Here is a 20,486-nt window from a genome sequence, read left to right as displayed (position 1 = left end):
TTTTCTGACAGTGTTTTGTGAGAGTCACAGTTTCAAGAGTGCTATTTTTGATTTTCCAGCTCAGTACTCCTTGAAGTCATGGGTTTTACACTGCTACACAGAAATGTATTAACAATCCCCACATCTCCTTTTCTGGTCTCTCTCCATAGCCTTCCAGTAGGCTTCTTTTCATAGCAAGAAGCTTCACTAAGTTAAAGCAGTACAGGCACGAAGCCAGCAGTGGTGCTTGCTGCATGGCAGGAGGCTTCTAGCAGGAGGCAGTGTTGGAGAAGGAGTAAGGAAGCTTGAACTGAGATGGCCTCACACTTCCATGCTTTTTATGTAAAGAAATACTCAGGAGTCATCAAATGAGTGTTATTCAATAGCCATTTCAATCTCTTCTCCCTTTTCTCCTTCAAAGCTTTTGGATAGAGCAGATGGGTATGTTTTCCCTTATATTTATGGAATTTTCTCTTGCTTTGGTTCCTTTCTATATTGCTTTTTTTTTTTTTTTTTTTTCAAATTGCAGCTAGCACTCTATTACTCAGCTTCAAGCTTTTGCCTGTAGCTAAAAATATAAATAAATCAAGAGTTTGTTTAGTTTAATTCCTGGTGCTGCGATTTTTTTCATCCCAACTGTCATTATGAATTAGTCATTTCTTTGCTCAAAACCATCAAGTACAACAGCATCCAAGGTAAATACTTCAATAAATCAAGTCTGATAAATTAAATAGTTATAACTTCAAAAATCTAAGATAAATAGGAAGAGGGAGAATATTTTTATAAGGTTTATTCAGGTTTCCTTGGCAAGAGCTTGAGCTACAGTAGACATCCCCGCCAACACATTCCCCTGCAACCTGACACTCTTGGCTGAGAGACATCACAAACACAAACGAGTGACCCTGTGATGGTAACTGCTCTGAACAGCTACAACTGTGTGCTGATGGCTCCTCTGAAATGATTCACAGCCAGCGCTCACATATAAAGTGCTGTTAGAAGGTAGCATGAGTAACCCAGCCCAGAAGCTAGAACAGGATATATCTCCACATTAGGGAAGTGGGCTGTATGCAAGAAATAAATGCAGGTGTCCGGCTGTTCTGCTGGACTTCTACATGGGAAAAAGGCATACCAGATTTAGTGCAAAGAATTTTTAGCCAATTATATCATTTTATAGCAGCATTTAAGGGAAAAAAATGCTAATCATACCAATCACTAGACACTAATCATGTCTACAGCAAAGTAATAAAATCATGTGGTAGGAAGGAACTTGTTCACTCCCATTGCTCTCTGGTACTGTTTCCCTGCTTTCCTGTAAATCCAAAGCACACACACTCTGTAAGGCTGCTCCGTGATGGTCACAGAATCACAAAATGTTAGGAATTGGAAGGGACCTTGAAAGATCAAATGTCAAATGATCAAGTCAGTTTCCGCAGAGAGGACTAATATGCAGGGACAGCAGTACATGTTGTAACAAATATCTGAGCAGCCATTGTTTATCAAAGACTAAGAAGAGTGGAAAGTAATATTAAAGAAGAAAAGAGCAAAAATTCCTATGGTGATTACTTTGAGGTAAAGGAAGAACCCCAGTGTGTCAGGGTTCAGACAGAAGGAGAGATCTGGAAACTGAGGATTTTTTAATTTTTTATTTTTTTCATGTAGGGACTGCCCAGAGTGGGGATTCTGTGACAGTAAGGACATGGTCTTAGTCCACTGTTAAAGAGCATTTCTGATGACGTTAACCAGACTTTGGAGGGCAACTGTTATGAAGCACAGCTCAAGAAACTGCTGCCTCAAGGCCCTGAAGCAGCCTTTTTACTTTTATGTCTTGGCTACTGAATAGTCTGCCCTTTGGCATCTCTTACATAAGCCGAGAGCTTTTTAAGCCCAATGCATTTCACATTCTCTAGAAAAAAAAAAAATAATTAAAAATTGACCCAACAGGATAATGCGTAAGCAATTCCCTGAGTTATAGCCCTCCCTCATTTTTCCCAGTGTGGGTTTTTGCTCCACAAAGCACATTATGAGCATGGGGGAAGCAATTCCATGGATGAACTGCTTTTGCAACATTGCTTAAAAGTGTCCAGTGACGTCAATATGATCACACCATTCTTCCGAGCCAGGACTCTGTCCTGTATCAACGAAAATTAGTGGGATTTTTCCCAGTGATTTTGCTGTGTTGTATGTTGGGGTTTAAATAAGAGAAGCAAGTATGAATAGGCTACATTCAATATCTATTTTTTGTCCTTCTGTACCAGAGATACTGACATTCACAAATATTGCCTCTATGCAGAAAGTTTCCCTCCTGTAATAAGCTCTTTCTTCTCTCCCCAAAGCAAGGGAGAACAGAGGTCATCTACATAAAAATGTGCATTTGGCACACTACTGTGCCTTGAAACAATTCAGTTTTTGGATTCTGTTGCCCTGTAAGTGAAGAACAACACAGGGTATGTTTGTGGTGGACTTGTAGATTTAACTTTCATATTCTGCTTCTTTAAGAAAAAAAAGGCACAAATAATTGGTTTCAAGTTTTACCTGGAGCCCACTGTTGAATTGGCCCCCAGCCAACAACAGTCTAAGAATATGCCTTCCTGCTAATTTGGCTCAGTGATAAGATCCCTGCCAGCAGTATATAGCAGGGAAACTGTATGTGGTTAGCCTCGATTCCTTGGCAAACAGGCACAGAATTTGAACAGCAAGTGGGAAATTCCTATTGACCTGGTTATAGTGTTTTTCAGAATCTAACACCTGTTTCTTTTTCAAATCCTCTCTTCCTTTGCATAAGGTTTTTGTATGTGTGTCTGTGTGTAAAAGATCAAAGCAAGAGGCAACATGAATTTGCCGTTAGAAGTGGCTTCTTTTACATCAAGATTCAGTCCAGCATATTAAAAATCAACATCTAGTTAAAACCAACCAACCAGCCGTCATCACAGATACAATTTCTGCTACCTCCTGGTTTATTTTTGGATAGGGGCAATTACAGGAACATAGTTGGAGGACAAACAAGTACCTGTTACAATTTCAGAGTTAAGCAACAGAGAAGTATAATTAAATGTGCTGTTCTGATGGGCTTGAAACCCATTTGCAATCAAGCAAACGATTGGGCTTTTCAGCGGATTTGGCACTCCCCTCAGAAGAGGTCCGGTGCTGGGGCAGCAGCCATGTTTCACTTCCCCTCCTGACTGAGATGCATTGATGGAGATATGTGGGAGTTTACACAGGGTCCTTTTGCAGCAGACTTTGCTCTGACCTGGATTAATCTCCCACTTTTGAGAGCACTAAATGTCACCAACATTTACACCCCAAACAAAAACTAACCAAACCTTATTGATAAAGCAAACAGGATTTTATTACTATTATTACTATTTTTTCTGCATAAATGAAGTCTTATTTAATCTTTGTTGCCTTGGATGAGGAGAACATGGTGCTAGGAGCCAAACCTTTCACAGCTTCCTAGACATACCTGAAATTAACTCTTCAAGAGGAAAATGAAAATTATGAGTCCACATCAGTTTGCAGTTTCTTTTTATCCCCTGTATAACTAGGGCAAAACTGTCAAAAGCTTGAATGTTAGCACGAGTCTATATATGATGTATGTTCACTGCAATGCTGGTATCTGAAGGCTTCATACAGACGAGCACAGCATAGGAGCTCCTCACCAATGCTGAGCCAGTGAGCTCAGAGCCACAAATCAGATGCAGCCTAGCAATGTTATTCCAGCACTCTCATCAGAATTAATTAGCCTGGCTGAGAGGCAGGACAGATTTGTCTGGGGAGACTGCAAAGACAGAGCAGCTATAGTGCTTAGTACCTGAGTGAGTGAGTTTGGAGCAACACGGAAGTGCTGTCAGTGCTGAGAAAATCATGCTGACTTAAATGCGTGTCAGATCACACTGTTCATTAGATCAGTTGTCTCAAAGACACATGCACAATATTATAACTAAAATAAACATTTTTGCTCCTGTGCTTTTCCTTTTTTGGTACAGTTTAAAGAGAAGCAAGAGTCTGATTTCTTGAAAGAAATGAAATCACCTTTGAAATCAGCAAAAAAAGATTAAATTGTAGCAAAATAGTTCCCTCTCCCATCTCTTACATTTCCCATCTCCTACCTCAGATGCTGCAGTAGTTTGGCAGAATGAGCACAGAATAGGAATTAGGACTTTCAGAGCTATCTATTAAATTTGCATGTCCATTTCACTTCAGTTAATGGAATCAAAATCCAGGACTGATGATGAAAACCAGGAATCTCTGGAGAAACACAAGGTATATAGAAGATTTAGGTAGCTCAGAAAGTAGCAGTTGATGTCCACATTTATGTCCAAATCCATTTTGAATATAAGTGAAAATAATTCAGAAGAATTTAAGCAAGACTAATTAAACTTCAGAAGAGCTTATCTAGGCATATGTTTTTTCTTCTGCATCCTTGCTGTTTTTGAATGCTGAACTCAGTCTAGAGCGCAAAATCAAGCTTGAGAAGAAATTACTAGGAGATGTTCTGTGGCTTGTTGCGCGGAATGTCAGACTAGAAAAATCTCAGTGTTCCTGTCTCCAGAAGCACCAAAGCTAGATTTCATTTCTGATACAAAGATGGTCCTTTTACTTTCCAATTAGCAGTCTTTATTAGCATACGCTTTATCATGAAACAGAATCATACCTTGTTCTAGCTGTCTGAATTGTTTTTCTCTCCTGATGTTCAGGAGCATCCATTAAACCTTAATAATTGCAACTCTATGCAAAAAAATAAGTAATATATATATAAAAATTAAATATTTTTAACAGAAGCAACACTAATGAGGAAACGTGTTAACAGGAGCACTGATTCATATCATTAATGCAGGCAGGAACTGTAGAGAGTGAAAGAGCTGTTGCAACATGCTTTTCTTGAGAGCACACCTAAATTAAGAGGCTGTTGGAGACATATTTCATAGTGTTGGCAACCCAGGTGTAGCAAATTTCCAAGAAGACTATTAGTGAGTACTTACAGCTAAGAAAGCACTTCTAATTTCTTGATGAATATGGAGTCTTAAGCATCAAGAGGAACAGGTGACTGTGAACAGAAGTGAAGGTCAGTTGGGATAGATGTGCAAAGTAATGCCCTTTGGCAGAGAAAACACAGATGACCTCCATACATGACGAGATTCAAATCAACTGTTCTGGTTTACAAAAAAGAATCAGGACAGGAGGGAATGGAAAGATCACTTCCTACTCTCCTAGCGCAGAATTGTTTTGCTTTCAATGCCACATTTTTTGTCTTAGACAAGGAATCTTGGATCTGGTTTGGCATGGTGATTCCTATCTTTCTGTATTTGATTTTCTTTTAATATATTTCAGAATAACATTAATTGCACTGGGGAAAAAACCAACACACGCTCACTCCAATTCTTTTTCTTTTCTGAGTGCTATGCTGTTCTTCATTTATAGATCAGTTTCTTATTGTAATGGAAACAAAGAAATGCTCGGATTCTCTTTCCTGAATGTGACTGATCACTGCCTGAAAAGATTACTTTATTTCACTGGGGTTGTTTTACAGAACAGAAGCAGAAATTAACTATGACTTCCAAGAATTTTTATCACCTGTATTACCCTGTTCCTTTAAGATAGTGGCCAATAATCTGCAATGGTAAAAACACTTAGGCACATGACATAAAGTAGACTATATCATTGTGCATTTTTTGATATATATTAGGTATCTTGCTATTAAAACATTAATCTATATTACATTTTATTGCATCTAAAGATGAGAGATTCATGCTATTGATTTTGAAAAACATTTTATTGCACATTAAAGATGTATTAATGCTGGTAATTATAAAGTGCTGAGCAGTTCACAAAACAAGGCATGAAGACCAATGAAAATTGGGATGCTCAGACCTCAGAAATGGAATGTCCCCAGATCACATCTGAAATGCATAGGTTGCTTTTTCCAGAAAACACTGTAAATCACTGGTGCTGCTTCCAGAACTCTAGCCATGCAGGCAGATCATGCAAGATACCTCCATGTTACTCAGGCTTCAACACTGTTTTCTGTTGTTTTATTTTTTACAACTATTAGGTACTCCACACTTATGTAATTCTGCAAGTTTTATTGATTAATGAATCTGATTTATAGTGTTAATTAAAATTCTGTCTGGGAACACTTTGGAAATGCATGTTATTTAGACCCTGTGCGGAAAACCTCTGAAGGACAAGGGATTGTTCGTTCCCATGACTTTTCCACCTGTCTTTCACATGATGGCTTGCAACGTGCAGTGAATTTCAGTAAGTAGTTGAGCTATGCTTGGAATCTGTATCTGTGGTGTCTGGTGGAGATGGCACCAGAAATTAAATTACAACCTACTATGTGTCTCTGATCACTTAAAAAGAATTTGCCGGTGTTGTCTCAGCTGGATAGACAGCAGGGTCCTAGTTAACCCTCTAATATATTTTCTATATAGTGCTTCTCGTAAGTGATGATTTCTGGTGTCCATCCAGGGCTTGCAGAATCTCATGCTCCCATGGTTACTCTTTTAGGAGATGTATGCACAAGTCTGAATATGACAGAATAACCTTATTTTCAGTGTCGAAGTAGAAGCCTAGCATAACATTTTACACTGTGTCTGTCCTGACCATCTAACAGCATCTTTCTTCAGACTAAATACCTTTGCTGTTTGCAGTGGTTTGAGCTTGAACCGCTGTCAGGCACAATGGGAATAACCAGCTGGAAAAGGAATGAAAAGACAAGCAGAGCTTGTAATAGCCGCCGAGTGACCTCTGAAGCAACCCAGAATGGAGGAGAGCCCTCACCTGCCTGTGAGCAAAGAAGACAAAGTACGTGGCCTTAGGCTAAAGTAAAAGATTTTGGCTTTTGTCAGGAAATTTGTATCACTTGCTGATCTGTGTTATGTTTGTTGACTGTTTGCCCTAGTACCTTAGCTCCAGTATTTTTCCCTCACAAAGAGATGCTCTGAGGCATCTGTGCCAGCCTCTGCTGCAGGCACAGGCCATCTAAGAGAGCACTGGTGGGACATGCAGGCCCTGCCTCCTCTTCCCCTGTCACTTGTTCCTGGGTGAAATGGGCTCAGCAGGCAGGGGTCTGGGGATGAGTCAAGACCAAGACAAAGGCTGGAAAAGTTTATGCAGACTGAGCGCAGAGCAAACACCATGTCTGATGTTCCCAGTGTGAATGTGTTTAGGATGTCTTAAGGCTCTGAATTTCAAGGGGATTGTATCATAAATCCCTTCTAATACTTAATGAAACTATTTGTAATAGTTAAATGTCAGGAGTTTGGGATATTTTTAAATAGTTATTGAAGTACCTTTTCTTTTCCCCCTTTCAATCTTGTGTTTTTATGGCAGATGGATAACATGGAGTAGATGTATTACTATTTCAAGTTGGCATGTTCTATTAAAAAAATGAGTCAGGAGCTACCCTATAATGACTCCTGACTCCAACAAAGCTAATGCAGATAATGTTAACATTTCTGAGAAGAGAAATTGGCTGTGCCTGAAAATCAACATTTTCTAGGCAAAAGGATGGGCAGCATCTCCAATAAGGCTTCATAACCCCTCATTAATGGGATTTATGTAACTTGAAGAGAAAATGAACTGCTGGGCAAAATCTTTATTCTTTTCCATCCATGCAAGCTAGTGATACATATCTTAATTATATATATTTATAATTACATATATTAGAAAAAAAAACACCTGTCTGGAGCATTTTCTACAGTTTTGCTTATTATGTGTACTGTATTTGGGTATTTTATTTCTACTTATATCAGAGAGCTATCCTGTTCATAATACAACATGCTGTATATAAAAACTTTATACAGTGCTTAGCAAAGTTCTGCCTCCTAAAACTGGATATTGGAGTTCTCAAGTAGGGCATTTTCTGCAATAACTTTCCATCATCCCTTCCAACATTCTTTGTCTCTTTTGAAAATCGTGGCTGATTAAAAGTCTAATGCAACAGCTGTTTATGATCATATATGTTTTCTAGACAGATGATGAGTATTAGAAGCAGAAACATTCTGAATTCTTTGTAATGCTCAACAAATTTCGGACTGATACTTTTTTAGTCACAGTAGGAAAGAGCTGCCAGGCAAAGCAGAATCTTTAAGTACTTAATTAAGAATCGTTGCAACTCAAAAGTTCAATCATGCCACACAAGCATATATAAACAAACAAAAAAAAACAACAAACATCAGCATGACTTTAGGAGGTGAAATTCTCTTTGAATGAATGAAAAAGTTCTCTGGAAACGTTTACATAAACTGCTATGTACTTTTTTTTTTCTTTCTTTTTTTTTTTTCCTGTGTAGCATCTGAAGTCCTCTTATGGTAAGGCATTAGCCAGCATTAGCTGAACACCACGTAACAGATAGCCAAAGGGCTGTGAAAGGAGGAACACAGGTAGAAATAGGACATTTAAACAAGCTGTAGTATGGTCCATGTCATGTTTTGTAATCACTTAAACAAATAAACACCCTAGAGGTCAACCAAGGGCAGAAACATTCCCTCTGTGTGTGTTACTCAACTTTGGAAGTGCAGGGCTGCAGAGGCTGAACGTCGCTACCATCCCGCGGGCACCATCTTCCATGTGGCATGGGCGGGTTTGCCCTGAGGGCTGGAAGAGCATGCAGCTTCCTCCGTGTGTTCTGGGTGTTTCCAGAAAGTTCCTGTGAGAATTTTTCAGAAATTACAGGCAAGAGCTGGGTTTCTAGCACTTCATAGAGAATACCCTGGTAGTGGGCAACAAAGCAGCTCAGCAGGTGCAGCTGTTAATGAAGCACATTAATTTGCTGGAAAGCCATTTCACTGTCAGAGATAACCCACACCTGGCAGCACACATCCATGTGGATTTAGAGACGGCACCTTGCCTTTGGGGGGCTTGGTGGGGGAATATTGAGGAGCCTGGTGGCTAAGCTGGCTGCAGCAGTCAGTTCATGTTTAGGTACTTCCCTGACAGGAGCCCATTGTTCTGGGCAGGGGAGGCGTTTTGGCGCACTCACCACACACAGACCCACACCTTCAGGGCAGCGCTGAGGGAACCCTGCTGAGAGCAGTGCCTCAGGGAGCTCTCAGCAGCACCTGCCGGGCACACCTTCTTGACTACCCCTCACAGCTGTGCCACACCATGGTATGGCATGCAGGGAAGCTGAAGAAGAAGCTCAGACCAAGGTTTGCATGGTATCACAGCCCTGAGGGCAGAGCTGCTCAGAGGGCACAAGAGCTGAGGGGCAGCACCTGGGCCCAGCCCACAACTGTGCTGAGCCCAGGCCTGGTTGGAAGCGCTGTCCCCTTGGTGGAAACTATTAAGGCCAGTCCTGAGCAAAGAGTAAGCCTTTCTTCCTCAGGTAGCTCCTCAGGAAAAGGCTGAGGTACTTAGGTGGGTTATTTCTGTTAACATTCCTTACAGGTATGACTGGTTATAGTTTTCACTGAGTGAGTGGGAGCAACCGGAAGGGAAGTGTTCCTTGTTCAGAGGTGATGTGGGGTCTGAGCTGTTAAAGGCTCATGCCTTCAGGTTAAGGTTGCTCTTATTGCAGCCATGTAGATGTGTGAAAACTTTAGTGTGTAAATGTAGTCTCTGCTTTGTTGTTCTAGGCTTTTTTTTTCACCCAGCCTCCCCTGTAGGTTGAGGACACTGAGCACCCCTGTGGCTGTGCACATATGCTGTGATGTGAAGAAGAGTCTTGGGCCTGCAAATGGTACGTATGTGGAAAAAGTTTGATGAAGCATTGTTGTAAGTGCAGTGTGATATGATTCCCAACAAGTACTTACAAAGGAAAATTGAATGGTGTCATAAAGATACATGTTTGTATTATTGGCTGTCTTGTAAGGAGTTGTTTTTCTGCTGCTATCATAGATCATGAGCTTGGATAAGATGTTCTTACTATATCAAATTGGCTTCTGAAAGGTAAGTGTTTAATACTTTTAGGGAGCAGAAATCTTCAGCAGTACAGCTTTTCTTCTAGAATAGATGTAAAGTTGACAGTCCAATTGTACATACGGTTTTTCTTTCTTGTTAGTAGGAAAGCTTTCCTTTCTTTTCCTTTCCTTATGGATAGGACCAGAAGTTCTATTTGCAATTTTTTTATCATTGACCTATGCAGCATGGCCAAAAAAGTGTAAAGGAAACACATAGCTTGAATTCACATTTTATCAGACCTATTTCTTAAATCAGTTGTCAGTGACTTTGGATTAGAAGAAAACTAAGGGGAAAATAAAGTGAATTTATTCTTTTTTTTAGTTAAAATCTGTTGAATTTGGTGTACAAAAATAATGAAGTTTGAGAACCTAGATGATGGCAAGCTTAAAACAAAGTTATGATCCATTTTTTGCTATTTTTTCAATGGGGATTACTATTTATTGATAGAAGAACTCAGTCATAAAATGATTATTATACAACTTGAAGAAGCAACATCAATATGTTTGTTAACAAAACCCAGACAATGACGTTTGATTCTGAGAACAGTGCAACTATTTACACTGTCATTAGTCTTTGTGTGTATGTTATGAGAACAAATATATGAAACGCACATGATATGGAATAAGTTTTTTGCTATGCCCAAGACAAATATGTTGTGTGTATGTTCAATCTGTGTTTCCTTAATATAGAGCTTGCAGAAAACTTCTGTTCATGGGAATCTACTTCTCATAGTTGGTGTTGAACCTAATTTAGCAGCGATGACTTTAAAAGACTGACTCAAATACAAAAACAAATCAACTTGTTTGCCACTTGGGAGAAATTCAAGGGAAAGAACAGGATCCAGCACCAAGAAATGAACAGAAAATGGCTCTGAAAAAAGAGGGAACAGGAATGAAAAAAATAAAGCATGCAGCTTGAGTATTCCTATATTTGTGACAGCATACTTTTGGAACAGAGAGGGCTGTGCTTCCTCTGTAAGTAGCTATTGCATTGCCTTTCAAAGAGGAGCTAGTTATAAACAGAAACATACAAAACAAAATAACTTATGTAGGTAAAGCAGGCAACTTAAAAAACAGATGCACACTGTTTCATTATACAGGGTGGAAATACTTGTGAATATTCCTGACATACAAGATATTCTTAAAATTGGGCCGAAGTGATGCCTTCGCGAAAGTGCTTTCAGTAAACTTAAGCAGATCCATTTAAGATTGGTTATACAACTTAGAGAAGCAAAAGCATTATATTTTGTTTTTCTCCAAATGTTAATAGAGCTAATGTGCCACCGTTTTCACATCAGGACATCACATGCTTAGTTTGCCTTTACTAGCCAGAACAAAGAAAATGGGTAGCTACATAACGTGAATGATGTTACTGAATTCAGGTTGTGTGCCTAGAATAGCTTGTTATATGTAACTTTAGTTCCTTGGAAGTTAACAGTCTTGAAAGCCTTTCTTGGTGTTGAGGAACTCCTTTGGATAAAAGGCCAAGCTGTTCATTAACTTATATGAGGCATAGCTTCTCTGAAAAAGTTTCACTTGCTTTACTTCAGTTTTCTGGCGGCTTCTATGCTTCATCAAATTTTTTTACACATGGATGCAATTGTAATTCCTAAACGTTCATGGAACTACTGTGGAGAGAAGAAATACAGTAAGTTTGGGGATTGCTTTTCATGTGGAGTATCCATTAATTGTAAAATTCTAATAACACAATGAGAGTTGATTAGCTGGTTGATTAGTTATCTTCTAAAGGATCATTAATGTAAACATCTGGGGAAACAAGCAGTGCATCTCCTGAATGCATCTGCAAGAAGTGGAAAGCAGCATTGAATGTCTGTCCTGCCTGAATCTAGAGACTTTTACTGCCCGTTACCATTTTCCTGTAGTTGGTCCCAGCTTCTTAAATGGGGTTCTGGCCATATCTGGCATTGTAATTATTTAATATGCCACCTATGTTCCTGGTGCTATGGTAAGAATTCTGATGTCTAAAACTTGAAAGACCTCTTCCTGTGAGCTTTAGCTCCTAGTGGATTAGATTGAAAACAATTTAATGCAGGTGTAGGCCTTAAAATGTGGATGGAAAAGCTCAAGGGAAATAAGAGATCCACTATGTTTCCATAGGGGAAATTGCTAAACTGGAATGAAATTAAGCATTGTATCACAAGATATCTTTGTGAATATGCATTTAAAGTACTCTTTAACTTGTATACGTATATTCTGGTAATGTGGGTACAGATGTAGTCTGCTATACAGCTTTCTTTATTAAGCAAATGTGTTTTTTTCGGGGGGGGGATCTAATGTTATGTTCATAAAGACGGCTTTGCTGTAAAGCTGACTCTGGGAATTTAGGACATGTTTGTTTATTAATGGTATACTTTGTACTATGTATATAAAGAAAGGCCATCAAAAAGTGTATTTCTGATTTGTAGCTTGAAGTACAGATCTTTAATAAAGTTTGTTTCTGTGCCAAATATTTGCTCATAAAGATATATGGGTTTGTGGGCAGTTCAGATATTCTGAGATTAAACTAGTGAAAGGAGGCAGGCTTGACTGCTTTGTTTATTAATACACAAAAGCACTGTCTGAAAATTTTACAATAGAAGAGTAGTTCTAGACAGACAGCAAGGCACCACTGTGGGAGCTGATTGCTCATTATATTTATAGATAAGCATAGAAGCAATGTGTGAAAGATTGCTTTAAGGGGTGAAGTTTTCTAGTATATGATATGAAATGCCAATCACCGCTTCAGAGAGTAGTTGAGAATATGGATTTAGAAAAAGTATTCTGTTTTTAGTGGCTGCTTAAAGATACCAAGTGAGAATTCCTTTTTTTTTTTTTTAAGACTTTTCTTTTTTGGTAACAGCTCTTGTGTGAGTGAGGGCTTTCTTAATTAGCATCTAACTCTGCATGCCTGATGAGTGATGAGGAACTTGTGAGCTCTTCAATAAAGGTTTATAGGAATGTTGCATAATCTAATATATGGGGCTGATCATCACCACCAGTACTTTAACTTAACCTAATTTATTGTTTGGTATAATTTGTGTCACTTTGGAGCCTGTTGCTCAATTCAGTGGAGAGCTGGCTTCCCACTTGACCAGTTCAACCCACCATGTATTTAGGTAATACTTGAAAGCTTGGTGATCAGTATTATGTCTGTTTTAACAGTATCATTTTCATGGGGAATTCTCTGACCTATCAAAGAGCAGTAATTTATTTTTAAGGGGAAGCCTTTTGTAGCATTAACTATGATTTTGAGACTTCAGTCTTTAACTTTCATACTTTATTGAACTTAATGCTATGATCAATTCAACTTCAAAATTAAACTTTCTCTGAATCTTACATAACATTAAATCATTGTAGTTGATGGTTTTAAAAACAAAACAAACAAACAAAACCCCCACTTTACTGTATTTTCTCTTTTCAACTTGGCTGAAAATGCACACCATAAGTAATTTTCATAGGGGAACTCTATTCAGGAATGTTGTTCTATAGTGTTAATATATAGGCTTAAAAGTATTGCATAATTACACTATTTACAAAATTATCATTCTGAATTTGATGCAACTCTTTTTCCAATAGGTGTATTTTAGATGTGTTTGAAGTTTATAACAATATAATCTATGTTATGAGGTTGTGTGGCTGGTATTTATAAAGAGCTCAGGGATTTTCTCCAGAATCTAAACTGTCAGCTTTATCACCTCTTGCTGTTTTAAGTTGACTGGAAAGCTAGCAAACCCAAATGTGTTCAAGTGCTAGTGGTATTGCTGATGGACTGAAATGGAGGTCTTCCAGCAATGAGTCTACACACAACCCTTTCCTGTTTTGTATAGGGGCTTTGACAGATACAGCAAAAGTATCTACTATGCAAGTCAGCAACATCCTTGCTCAGCCACTGAGGGCAAGCTCTCTCAGATGAGGTAGTGAGCTCCACTGAAACCAGTACAGGCATGCTCACTTATACCTGGGGCCACTGTTCAGTCTCAGCAATGAATAAAAACAGTGTTCTAGGATAAAAATCTTACTCTGTGCAAGTTTGGAGAACTTTACAGCTACTGTAGTGAGCTAATCCGCAACAAGCATGCATGGTAAAATCCTGCATTGCAACCTGGGTTCCAAAAATATCTGATTTTTTTTGTCCATTTTTGCATACCTTATTTTTAGAATGTTAGAGTTGACTGCTTTTGCTTTGTTTTCTATTGAAGCATTGCTGTGGTTTAACCCGGCTGGCAGCGAAGCACCACACAGCTGTTCACGCACCCTCCCCCCTCCCTCTCTGGGATGGGGGAAAGAAATGGGAAAGTGAAGCCTGTGAGTTGAGATAAAGACAGTTTATTAAGACAGGAAAATAATAATGATAATAGTACTACTACTAATAATGTGTACAAACAAGTGATGCACAGTGCAGTTGCTCACCACCCGCTGACTGATGCCCAGCCTATCCCCGAGCAGCCGGCCTCCCCCACCCCGGCTAGCCACCCCTATATATTGTTCAGCATGATGTCAGATGGTATGGAATACCCCTTTGGCCACTTTGGGTCAGCTGTCCTGGGTCTGTCCCCTCCCAGCTCCTGCTGCATCCCTAGCCTGCTCGCTGGCAGGACAGAGCAAGAAGCTGAAAAGTCCTTGGCTTGGTGTAAGCACTGCTCTACAACAATTAAAACATCAGCATGTTATCAGCACTACTTTCATCCCAATCCAAAACATAGCACCCTACCAGCTACTAGGAAGAAAATTAACTCTATCCCAACTGAAACCAGGGCAAGCATGAAGTGCTTCGATTTGCCAAAGAAGCCATACTTAGAATGCCCTGTTCATTGAATTTTCAATCTAAAAAAAGCAAGCCACTCAGTGAACTGTGAGGCATGGAAACAAAGATGTAAGTTCCTCTCCAGGTTTCTGATACCAGTTTGTGCTCTCCTCTCTTGTCATCTACACAGATTTATTTATTCTATATTCCTATGCACCATCATTTGGGGTTTTTCATATCAAACCCATTCAGATAGAATATTGAATTGGATATTACACATCAGAAGAAAAGAGAAAAGGATTTTCCAGAAGCAGTGATTCAAGTACTACTGCTCTCCTTTCAGTTTCCATTTTTAGAGTAAGGGTGGCAGCTGTGGAATCAGACTGAATAGGGTATTTTTGTCTTTATAATGGGAAGAAAGCAGCTCATCCTGCCATGCTTTCAGTACCTGAGTCATTACCTGGGTGGAATGAAGCAAATAGTGTATCTTCTGAGCTAAAATAACAGATTACATTTATATGCAAATTATGCTTGTTTGTATGTAATCACTGCTTTATTACTTCGATTTTTCAAAGGTGACTGAGTTAGTCGTGTTCAGTTTTCACTCCTAACAGAAAATTCCTGCCCAAAAAGTAATTGAACAACCTAATGGCAAGTTTTCTGTCTCGTGCAGACCACCATGGCAGTTGAAATTACCCTGTGAAATATTTTTTCATTTGCTATCCTTCATTATCATACCACTTGATTTTGTTTATCTAAAATGCTTTAAATGTAAAGTACAGCCATGGCTGTTTGCAAATAGCCTTGTGAGGCATGTTTCCATGATGCTTGCTGTGAATGATGTAGGCTTAGTTCACTCTCATAAGGACCATAGTTTTTCTGACTTGTACAAGCTAGCAAATACAGAAGCTAAATTAATTTTGGACAAGCTGCCTCACAGTATGCCTTCAATTCATAATATTTTGAATGAAATGTAAGTGAATCACCTTGTGCTGTGCCACCTCCCCTCACCCTTCAAAATCCACATTTAGCAGGTGCTTATGCAGTTTGTGCAGGCTACTCAGACTTTGAATAAAATCTTGTACAGGGAGAAAAGTCTTGCCTGGAAATTTTTAGAAGGGAAAAGGGAGCAGTGGTTGGAGGGGGCTATTGAGTGCCATAGTTTATCACTGTCTTCATTTTGGTTGTCTTTTTCCTTACTGCACATTTATATTGGACTCTGGTCTAGTACTATTTTTGTGTGTACATCAAAAATGAGTATATTTTAGTAATGCCTCTGTATAGAGGGAAAGTAGAAACATTTCAGGAAATTTTCTGCATTGACACAATCTCTTTTTTTGTGCATGCTTTTGTATTTGTATATAATGTTTATAAAGTCATCTGCTTCCCTTTCCTCAGTTGTAACCCCTGAATCCAAGGAAGCAACTTTTACTACACAATGGTTAATTTATGTAAGTGAGATCAGTTCTGCCTTTTAATGTAGATGATGATTCTTGGAGGTACTGCATGTCTCTCTCGATTAAAATAGACTATTTGGGTCCTAGAGCTTTCATGGTGGCAGCAATGGCCCTTTCCTGACAACAGTGAAGGCTACTGAAGAGTAAGGAGTTTAAAGCGAGTAAGAAAGTAACACTGTTTTCTCTGAGTTCATTGTGCAGCAGGTTAAAGTGATGGTTTGTCCACTACAAAGTTTTCTCTTTGTTGGTGCATGGATTCTATCCCCAGTTGATCAGTTTGGTGAATGGCCCCCAGTGATATCTGATAAAAACCTAACATTTTTTAAAGTTCCTTGCCGTATAATTAAATACTGCTTAGCAAAAGGCTTTGCAATCTTCCAGTTATATATGTGCATCAAAGCACAGATGTTAAATAAAGCTGGACTTTTTCAGTTCAATGATTGAATTAAAGCATTTGAAAGGAACAGAGGGAAAATGGTTTCAGGACAAACCAAACCAGATGGGTAAAGGTGGAGGGGTTAGCTTTCCCATCAATTTCTTTTGGGTGAACGCAAATTTCTGGTCTGAAATCAGTGTTTTAACTTAGAAATTATTTTATAATGGTTTGACCTATATTAAAATATAGCTTTTTCTTTTTAGATTAAAAATGTTCAATATTTTTTGCCTGAAAATGATAAAAACAAATGACTGAGCTTCCATTATTTCCCACGTCTGTTTTGGTTCAAGTTGATCATGCAATTTGACTGGAAATCACTAAAGGCTTTTTCTTCTGAGTAAACATTTGATGGTGAATTCATTATTTTATTTGGGGGTGGACAGGGAAGTTTTGTTGCTACACTGAATGCTTTGGCTTGCCTATTATATGTTTGAATTCTGTTATGTTCATCAAGGCTGTGATCTAAGAGAACAGGGATTTCTAAGTTTGAGTTGCACTGAATGTCAGGTCTGCCCATATCAAATTATACAAAAAACGAACCTGTCATAAATCTTTATTTTAATTTCCCTGATGTTTCATTGGTGGGAATTGAGTTTTGTCTCAACATTCTTTTAAAAAATTTATTGAGATACCAAATTACTGTCTCTTCCCTACATTGTGTACAGCAATACTAGATTTGGAAACATTCCTTTTTTATCTCAAATAGAATTTTTGATGAGAAGAGAGATGTTAAATCTTTCAGATCAGCAGAAATACCCACTGCAATTCTAATTCTGGAGTCATTGTTGGTTAGATGATAAAGGTGATATTCACACACGCTAGTTGATGGAGCTATTTTGATCCCAGTCATAGAAGTCATCGCTGACTGATGCTAAGTATTATTCACTTTACCTAGAGGTTGATGTGTATGGACATTTGGGAAGGTTAGTGCTGTGGTTACTGTACTGAATTTTGTAAGGCACTCTGCAAATAGGGATGTAAAAGAGCTGCACAGATTGTTTCAAATAGCGGTGAATATTGTGGTTTTGGCTGAACACATTTTTGCCTTTCTAGATGAAAGCAGAACATAAGTTTGCTGGAAGCCAGAAGTTTTTTTTATGAACTCTAACAGTCTGGGGAGAAAAAAAAAAAGTTGGCTCAAAGAAAAGAAAAATGAGATGAAAAAATTAACTCGTGGAAAACAATTTTTGCCTCTTGCAAGAGTATCATAAATGCCTTCATTGTTCATCTGTTCCCACGTTCTCAGTAAGTCTTCAAGTAGAAGACAACAACGCTCTGACTTCTGATGTCATAGGACAGGTAACTGAAATAGTACTTCAAGAGGCTAAAATTTTTCTAGGTATTGCTGCAGCTTGTCTAAAGCCAGTGGGGTTTCACAGGATATGCTTTCTGCATGAGACCAGTCCTCTTCTGAATGTAGAAATGTGACTGAGTTGCTAAGTCTGATCTGTGAACATCAATAATTACTGCAGTCACAGTCCAAAAAGATAGTTATTAAAACAAGAACAATGAGGAAATATCTATTAGCCAAATCAGGAAACAAAAATTTGAGTTATTTGTGTTGATGTGGCAGTGTAGAAAACTGCACTGTGAGACTGAATCAACAGCTGTGCATGGGCATAGCTGTCTGAGCATGTTGGCAGGAATGGGATGTTGATCTTCAAAAAATCCACCCAGAAACAAAACATTTCAATAAATAAAAAGAGCAATGAAATGTGTAAGGATTTTATCCTGGAGCTGGCTACAAAAGGACTAGTATTTATTTGCCAGGACTCTCAATGCATTTCTGAGACACTGTTTTCCTTCAAAACAACTGAACCCTTCAGTTTGCAAAAGACCCACAAAGAGGAAAAAAAGTGGTTATACAAGCAAGCTTTAATTATGTTTTTGACCCTTCTAACTCTCATCTCCCATTGCAATATTAGAAACAGAAAAGCTTATTTCGACAGTGAGGCAGCAAAGATTCTTCTTTGTTACATTAGCACATGATATCTTGTTCAGGGAGCAGAGAGGGTAGGGCAGACCTGTTTAGCTGTGAGTAAGGGTATAAGGCCAATGACAGATTTCAGCTGCTGATTAAGTATAAACTTACCTTCATAGTGGTTTAAAAAAGAGTGGAAAAGGTGGATATCTGGTTTTGGAAAGTAATCCATGTGCAGGCAGGCCCAGCTGGATGTCAGTATTGTCCTTTTTAGCTAACAAAGGGGTTAATGATTGCTGAAGGGCTGTTATCAAATGTGGAAGTGAACAAGAAGAGGAGTGCAACAGCTGCATGCCATTTATTGCATCTCTGTTCACAGTCCTTTCTCTGATACATTTATTGACTTATTTTCTCAGTTCCTGCAAAATGTTTCACCTCTGCTGCATTATATTTTGCTCTATACTGGGATACCATTGACACTTGTGTTCTCTCTTCTGGGTTTTTTAATATTTCATTTTACAGAGCCTTCCTACACATTTCCTCACTGGAATTTGTGTACCAAGTGCTCTTCTTTCTGAGCTGTCAATGTTCCTTCAGCCTGATCACATCCCCTCCTTCTGCCATTGCTACCTGATCTAATCCCCAGTCACCCTACTGTGTCACGTCAGTGTCCACAGTGCCCAAGGTACTCGATCATGTCTGTGCTGTCTCCATGCAAGGCTACATAAGACCCAGCAATGTCTTCCTCCAAATTTGCACCATATTAAATGTCACTTATTCCATTTACTGTTGGCCTGTGCTGAGAAAGTGGGTCATATATTTTTGTCTACATGTTTTTCTTCAGTTTTGGTATATTTCAGCTCAACTAATTTGTCTCCTTTCCTGCCAAGTATCCTGTGCTTACAATGTCAATCATCTGTAAAACACCGAGGGTTCTCTCCCAAATGTTTTCCAGAAAAAATGGATGAAAGCTGTTCTTCTAAGGAAAGATGTAAAAGTTGCAAAGTTGAAGAGGACAGATGATGGCTAGAAAGTCAATCTATCTTACCTATCTTTAGGAACTGGGGATGTAGTAAGAGGAGTCATGGAATTATAGGTCTGCTGGCTGAAGTTAAATTTCTTGAATTAATATTGGAATAAAGGGTCCAACTTTTTAAACTCTTGAAATATGAGAAGTGAGAGTCAACGTGGATTTCTAAGGAGCAAACCGTCAAATTAATTTTCTTTACGGTGACATAACAGGACTTGTGGAAGGCAGAGAAGCAATAACTTATCTCCATATTAGTAAGGTTTAGGGTAGTTGCCAATTATTCATTGTCCAAATTAAAAGCTATTGAATGGCAGTATGCAAGCTTCTGTCCTGTGTCTGGTGTTCTTTAACAACTTCAGTAAGAACCTGCTGTTGGACTCCTGGGCTCAAGCATCTTCACTAGCTTTACACATAACAATTATGTTGGGAAAGGGGTAAGGGAGACCTGCAAGTCTGTTGGAGAAATTGAGGAAAGGGTCTGAAAATATTTCTATTGTAGCCAGCACTAATAAAGCGTCATCTAAATTACTTCATAAAGTCTAGGATGTGGCACTTCCAGAAATGTGGCTCCGTTGGACGGAGATCCTAAAGAGGTTATTGAAAACGATAAGAACTCTGCTGAAGAATCTGAGTGCTTTGGCATAACCCAAGAAAATTGAGGAGAATGTCTTAAGATATAATTGTCCCCCAGATAGGAAGGGGAAAACTTGTCCTTTATGCCTGAGTGGATGGAAAGATATAATGGGCTTAATCATAGCATGAGCAATTTAGTTTAGGCATTGGGATATACTGCCATAGATGCCAGCACTGTAGGCCTTTAGGAAGAACTTGGACAAGTGTCTGTCAGGCATGATATGTATAGCTGCTTCTGCCTTAGGGTTGGTAGATGGACTTCATGCAATCTCTGAAATTCCCTTGTGGTTTCAAAATTCTATATGCAGTTAAAAATGTGGGGTGAAATAGAGCTATTTTAGCTGAAAACAGTTCTATACGTGATATATGTGCAGAATAAAGGGA

General features: G+C 38.8%; 1 long non-coding RNA gene across 4 annotated transcripts in view; it reads left to right on the top strand.

Moving 5' to 3' along the window:
* Positions 1–9,148: 9,148 nt before the first annotated feature.
* LOC121074300 overlaps positions 9,149–20,486 on the top strand; it is a 38,706-nt gene continuing 27,368 nt past the window's right edge. For 2 of the 4 annotated variants that reach the window (XR_005822259.1, XR_005822262.1), the window contains exons 1-3: positions 9,149–9,339; positions 9,558–9,661; positions 9,820–9,870. This is a non-coding gene — a long non-coding RNA (uncharacterized LOC121074300). Of the gene's footprint in view, positions 9,340–9,557; positions 9,662–9,819; positions 9,871–10,203; positions 12,473–20,486 lie in introns of those variants that run through there. The other 2 variants (XR_005822260.1, XR_005822261.1) reach the window with 2 other exon arrangements.

The sequence above is a fragment of the Cygnus olor genome, chromosome 8 (genome assembly GCF_009769625.2).
Source record: "Cygnus olor isolate bCygOlo1 chromosome 8, bCygOlo1.pri.v2, whole genome shotgun sequence".
Lineage (NCBI taxonomy): Eukaryota > Metazoa > Chordata > Aves > Anseriformes > Anatidae > Cygnus > Cygnus olor.
This window is presented reverse-complemented; position numbering and strand designations above follow the sequence as displayed.